We start from the raw sequence: 7,835 nt of genomic DNA on the forward strand, positions 1-7,835 counted from the left end.
TGATATAGCTATTTTTTATATAATTTCAAGTTTGTTTATTTCTTTAAATGTCATAGTTTGTAATAATAATATAAGTTTGCTTATTTCTTTCACTTTGAGTTTGATAATTTGCTTTTCTATATCACTTGGTTATATTTTGAATACTTCTTTTTATCTTTTTTATCTTCAGATCCAGCTTACATAGTAATTATGATATTAATAAAGTATAAAGGCATATTTTAATATTAAAAATTTGTTTTTAGTTTAAAAATATGCCATTTAGGTTCTTAATAAGTAAACTATAAATGAAACTTGATATAATATGAACATATGCCTACATGGAGTCGTTTAAATATTTAGTGTACTTATGTATTATTATGAAATATGTATTTATTTTATGAGTCCACCAATTGATTTATTTGTGAATATTTTGTTCCCGATTTCCGATTTTGTTGTTCTTGCATCAAGTTCTAAAATACGTATGTGCAATTTTAGGGGTTTTTTTTTGGCAAATGTGGCTCATAGTATTGATATAGAGTCAATTTGCTGTAGGCCTACTGTCTTTGTCAAATTGTTTTTATTTAGGCCTACGTTTGATCAGGAAAGTTTCCTGGTTTGATGATATAGCTTTTTTTTATATATATAATTTCAAGTTTGTTTATTTCTTTAAATGTCATAGTTTGTATAATATAAGTTTGCTTATTTCTTTCACTTTGAGTTTGATAATTTGCTTTTCTGGCACTTAGTTATATTTTGATACTTCTTTTTATCTTTATTATCTTCAGATCCAGCTTACATAGTATATGATATTAATAAAGTATAAAGGCATATTTTAATATTAAAAATTTGTTTTTAGTTTAAAAATATGCCATTTAGGTTCTTAATAAGTAAACTATAAATGAAACTTGATATAATATGAACATATGCCTACGTGGAGTCGTTTAAATATTTAGTGTACTTATGTATTATTATAAAATATGTATTTATTTTATGAGTCCACCAATTGATTTATTTGTGAATATTTTGTTCCCGATTTCCGATTTTGTTGTTCTTGCATCAAGTTCTAAAATACGTATGTGCAATTTTAGGGGTTTTTTTTGGCAAATGTGGCTCACATGCTGAAGGCCTACAATTTACGTGCAAATTTTCATCTCATTGAATCTGGCATTGTGTGCCCCGTGTGTGGGGCATGATTAATCATGAGTTTTCAGTCAATCAATTCATGACATTGACCCGCGCTCATAACAAAAGATAATAAATTGACTGTGATCCTATTGGAAATGCACGAATCGATTTGTAATGTTATCTAAATATATCGATCTCATACGGCATTACAAAAGAAACACACTTTTGATCATGTTGATAACAGCATAAATACGTCAGCAAAAGCTTTGTTGGATGTCCGATATTCGTTGAATTCGATATATAAAGTACCGGCATTCTTGTAAAATTACACAAAGGAAAAACAAAATTCATGACAAATTTCGAAACAAATGAGCCCATTGTAGTTGAAACTGATGAGATAGAAAAAGTAGAAAGCTACAAATATCTTGGCCAGACTGTGAAGCTGGAAGACAACACGAGAGAGGAAGTTCTAATCAGAATTAAGGCTGGCTGGAGCTGCTTTGGCAGATATAAAGACATTCTGTGTGATAAAAAACTATCAATGATATTAAGGAAGAGGGTCTTCAATCAATGTGTGCTGCCTACAATGACATACGGCTGCGAAACGTGGACAACAACTAAATACCTGGAACAAAAACTGATAACAGCACAGCGGGCAATGGAAAGAAGAATGCTGAATATCACAATACGGGACAAAATTAGGAACTCGTATATAAGAAATAAAACCAAAGTCAAGGACATTCTGGAGAAAATAAAAGAGGCAAAATGGAGATGGGCAGGTCATCTAGCAAGATCAAATGATAACAGGTGGACAAAACGACTAACAGAGTGGCAACCTAGAACAGGCAGAAGGCGAAGGGGAAGACAAAAACGCAGATGGCGGGACGACATTACATCATACATTGGCACAACCTGGGCTAGGATAGCGCAAGACAGAGAAACATGGAAGCTTCATGAGGAGGGCTACAGCCGACATGGGCTGACGTAGCCAGCAAGGCAAGGCAAGGCATTCTTGTAATATTATCCGGGGTTATTACAAGCCCGATTACAAGCAGAGAAGATCTTCTCTGTTACACGTGATTGATATTATTTTGACCATTATTAATGATGTACAAAATAATTATGTTTATTATCACCACTTACGTAACATTATCTGATAGATAAATTAGATGAATGAATGAATACAACTGAACAATACTAACTTAGTTCACAAAAGAAATTTGAAACTCAACTTGAAAAGGTCCGCGTCTGACAAAAAGCGCGCCCAAAATTGCATGAAATTTCTACAAAACTTTCACAAAATTTTAAGTTGATTGAACTAAAATATTCACATAGTTGTATTTACTTTGCTTAAAAAAACTTCACAAAACTATCCAAGTAAGTGATAAAGATGTTGCAATTATTATTTATAATATCACAGGCCTACCCAGAGAAAATACCTCTTTCCCGCATATTTTTTTTAAAATTCTGTGGATAGGCCTATTATGCCACAGGTAAAGCTTCAGAGAGGAAGACAGGTATTTTCAAGGCAGGTCGAAAAAGAGAGAGTTGATTTTTGGCACAGATGTATTGGGCACTTTTTTTAACGCCATAAATGATAAAATGCGTAGAAAAAAATTACCTGTTTAATACTATTTTAGTATTTTTAAATTACAAGAACAATAAAATGGCAATAGACACATTGGAAATAAGTTGGCATATTTAGCCATTTCGTGGGTTATGGTTTGGTTGTGTGTTTCTTGATCATGTTGATTGCTAATTTTGTTCTTGCACATTTCTAGTACTGATCTGTTGTCAATTCTGCCGAATAAAAAAAATCCCGGTAACTAATCCAGCCAGAACCTCGCAAAATTTGTCAAACAGATGAAAAGCATTAGCATACGTGTAAATTCACTAGAGGGCAGCATTAACATTAGTGCGTCACTCATGCAGACCTGCTGCCCTGGGCTGCACAGTCTTTGCTTAGTGGCATTGCAGTACTCGTAGTTGGTAAGTCTACGTTATCGCAGCACAGCTCAAACACATTGACGTTGATGATTAGATACCAACAACATAAGCCAATACAACAACATATTTGCACAATATTTTGTCAATATTAGATTGTTTGAGGCAAACTTGTTCAATGCTTTGTCTTATTATATAACGTTTCACGTCATCATGACCAGACATTAATTAAATGTGACGTTTTCACTTGAACCCAAAGGCGTTTATAACTTAACACGTTTATAATGTTTTAAAAACATTTTGTGTTCCCTTCGAAGAGATCAGAACTTTGACCCTTTTCTTATTTATAACTCGTATCGCAAACGGTTAATCACAAATAGGTGAAACTCTGGGTCAAACTATTTTACTGAAGAATGCACCGGTCTATTTTTCACAATTTCTGAATCTGATATTTGCCATCATGTAGGTCCATATTTGGGTGGGGGCTATTCTAAAGTGAATCATAGGAGCCCAAGCATATACATACACATCTTTTCTCCTGTGGTTTTGTTCACTCTGTCCCATTCATGTATTTACAGCCTGTCTCAAAAAAAATTGTGCAAGTGAAAAGCGCCCTCTTTGGCAATTAGAAAATACCGTTGTGACATAATGCTTACATCAACGTCACGGGCGTAGTCTTAGCTCTCAAATGCCGTTTCTTCTGTTCAATTTGCTTGTTCCATTTTCGAGATATGTTTATTTAACAACGAAAGGGTAAAATCACAATTGTGCCACTTTTACTAGGGAAGAGTGCTGTACATGTAAATCAATGATAGCTGATGTTGATGCGTCTAATGCACTCCCCCTTTCGGGGCGCATGCATTAGACGCATCAAAATCAGCACGCATGCATTCTTTTGTCTAATACCGTAGAAACCCGTCTACAAGGAATAGTAGCGACTGTGATGATAGCATATTTCACGCTAGCGCCCTCCACAATATTATATCATTATGGAATTTGAGCAAATCATTTACCGACACAAGCAGGTATACAATGTATTATTTTATCTTTATTTCGCATCTCACGAGCATAGCTCACTTGGCAAGGCATAAGACTTTGGTTCTTTAGATCGGAAGATGGTGAGTTCGAGCCTCATCACGGTCACACAAACTTTTATAAACAAAATATTGTTCAAACTTTTCATTTATATTTTCTTGCATTTTCTAAAGACTCCTTTCGTGATCATTTTTTTTCATATTTAGTTTAATTTATTCTATTGTTTTTCTTTTATTGTTTCTTTTCTTTGTCTTTTTTCTTGTTTAATTTTATTTTTTCTTTATTTTTCTTTGATTCATATAATATTGGCAGGATAAGGAGAGGAGGAACTAAAGACCCATTCAGTGATTTGCTCATCCGGACGATCGTAAAAATCATCAAAATTCACCTTTGTCATTGTCATAGATGTGGTAACATAGCCTGCTAGTGGTTAGCAGAAAACCGTGTGACACATAATATACATTTGGCTACATTTTATTATACGATAAATACGAATTTATTAAACATGGTAACAAATATTCTCTAGCAGATCGGTTATACGATGGAACTGGTAGGCATAGGCCTATTATAAATTCGGGATATTAAATATCTTCCTGACGAGACAGATCTGCGCATGTGGTCAAAGACGATTCCTTACTAGCCACAGACCGTCCGCTGGAACCATTCGCTATGGCTGTTGGTCGGACCTCTCATCTCTCCACATCGATTGTGACCTATAATCCCCGACATTGCCCTTATGAACTCACATCCTCCTGTTTTATTCAATACGCTGGCGAAGTTACGTAATAATCGGATTAACTACCATAGCAATAGGTGAAAACAATTTTGAATATACCGCGTTATACACTGATAGGCCTACGTTCAGGCGGTACCTCTTCATTGAACCATATCATGCTGCACCTGTAAGATTAGTATCTTTGAAAAGACCAGTATTGTATTCAATCTATGATTGCAGACATACACAGTACAGGTGATGAGTGTAACCTGCTTGTAGCGCAGCGCGATATGTTCAAAATTGTTTTCACCTATTGCTATGGTAATTAATCCGATTAATTACGCAACTTCACCAGCGTATAATGGCCGAATAAATTCTGACCATCACTTGGCTTGTTGGATTCGTCTATACTACAATTCGCTGTCGAAGTGACGTAATAATCGCAATAACTACCATCATGGAAGAAAGAGATGAGAAGGAACCACAACGACTTCGATCGGCCAAGTTTTAATCCGCTTATCTATTGACGCATGAAAAGAAAAGCTATTAATGGTACTTACTTTCATGTATGATCCATTTACCGCGATCGATGCTTGGCAAAATCATTACTGGAAAAAATTTATAACAAACCCATCCACGAACAAACAAACGCTACCCAGAAGTAAGATTATGGAATTTCACTGATGCTCTGAACATGTATAGTAGCTTTGTTTTGGGATCTACAGTCAAACTGTTTTCTTGATCGTGTTGTGTAGAAAATGTCCTATAAAACATCGAAAAGGTAATCAAAATCGGCCGGTTTTTTGCTGAGTTTCATCTTTAGCAAATAAGGTAAGATTTTGGTGACTTTTTCGATGAAAAATAGATGTAAAATGTTCTTAAATAATGCACAATGTTCCGGTTGAGTCCGGTACATAAAACCTGTTTAATTTAATAGTTTATATGTGTATAATCGTAACTAGCTAACTCGTTTCAGTGCCAAAGACAGCCAACTCTGAGAAAAAAGTCATCAAAGTTCGAAAAATTGGGCAAAATGGAAGAAAAAGATGTAGGCCATCAATGACCGATGATCACGTCACCAAAGAAAATCCTATAGGGTGCTTGCACGGAAGGTCATTAGTTCAAATCATCCTTCACACACGCTCCAGAAGACATGCAAATACATGGAATACAATACAAATCACCTATTTAACGCAGGGTATTGATCAAAGTAAATCCTCATGAATAACAATGTCAACTAAATGTCGGTAAAGGGAGTGGACAAAGTGAATGCGTTCGTTGTGGTTCCTTCTTATCTCTTTCTTCCATGCTACCATCAAGCAGATTGCACTAATCACCCGCGTATGTCACCAAACATAGATTGAATACCACTCTTTTCATAAATACTAATCTTACATGGCGAGTGATTAGCATTTCTTTGACAACTATGGTTTAATGCATAGGTGCCACGTGAACGATGAAGTGCAGGGCTATATATTCGAAATTGTATTCATCAATTGCTATGGTAGTTAATCCGATTAATTACGTCACATCGACAGCGAATAGCCTATGAGTATGGGTTCAAGTGGAACAAAAAATAGTGTATACATGTCCATTGCTAGCTATGGTAATTAATCATGTTAGTGTTTACATCACTACTTCGGTGAAGACAAGAGAAGTGTGCCTTCTCTACCAACGCCTGTGATATAACATGTGCAAGCGAAACAAAATTGAATGACCAGAATAGTTTCCTTTGTCAGATGAATTGATTGAAGTTTTTGAAGACACTCTATTCTTGATGGGACAATAGATTCAAATATGGAATAATTATTATTCCTCATCTATTTTTTTTTATTGAAAAAACTGCAATTATGGCAACAGAACAATATTTATTTTGATTTCATTTCAAGTAGAAACAAAATCGTGCTTAAGCCAAAAACGCACCCTACCTACCATTCCTCAAGAATTGGGATGGCACAAAGGTGCACCATAGGTTTTTATTGCAAAGACGAGGACAGACAAGTAGTTACAACACATCTGTCTAACCGTGGGTTTCGCTATTATTTAGAATAAATGCTTTTACTAGTTTCTATAAAACCACAAAATTACTAAAAAAAACTATAAAAAAAACTAAAAAAAACAAAAAAAACCTAAAATTAAAAGAAGAAAGGCAGATTTGAAGAAAGATAAAAAGAACATGTCAAAAGTTAAAATTAAACGAGAATGAAAAAAACGGAACCGGTGCCCGGACCATGCTCTCTTCAGCATGTCTTCAGTTCCAAAGTCTGACGCTCTATCAATTGAGCTATACGATCCTGATATACGAAACAGTCGTTATTATGTCAATACAATTGATTGGTGTTACAACATACTTAGATGGAATGCATAGCCACCCAGTGCCAGTATATATTTGCTCAAACTCCAAATACAAAAAGCAACCAATTTTATTGAGGGCGTTTCTTAGGTATATCCTTGTAGACGGGGTTTTACGGTATCTCTCTCAACAAGTAATACGCGTTCATTAACCTAATAACATGTATAAGTGCGCAATATTTGTTTGTCTTTTAACATGTCTTAAGTAACTAAGAGAACAGTATTTACCATGATAAAAAAAATTGACATGCACATGCAGAACAGCAGAATGTGAAATCCATTTTTACAGCAGAATGTGAAATATTTATTTATCTTTTAATCTCTTTTAAGTGGAAAAAGAGAATCATCATTCCTGCATCATGATAAAACAGTCAAACAATTTTTGTATTGTGTAATTGATGCATTCTATTGATTTCACGAAGGAACTCTTGATAAACTTGATGTTACCTCTGTTACATGTAAAGCCCTCTTCCCTAGTAAAAGTGGCACAATTGTGATTTTACCCTTTCGTCTTTAACTAAACATATCTCGAGATTAAAACAAGCAAATTGAACAGAACAAACGGCATTTGAGAGCTAAGACTACACCCTTGACGTTGATGTAAGCATTATTTCACAACAATATTTTCTAATTGTCAGAGAGGGCGCTTTTCACTTGCACAATTTTTTTTGAGACAGGCTGTATA

The sequence above is a fragment of the Amphiura filiformis genome, chromosome 1 (genome assembly GCF_039555335.1).
Source record: "Amphiura filiformis chromosome 1, Afil_fr2py, whole genome shotgun sequence".
NCBI classification, from domain to species: Eukaryota; Metazoa; Echinodermata; class Ophiuroidea; order Amphilepidida; family Amphiuridae; genus Amphiura; species Amphiura filiformis.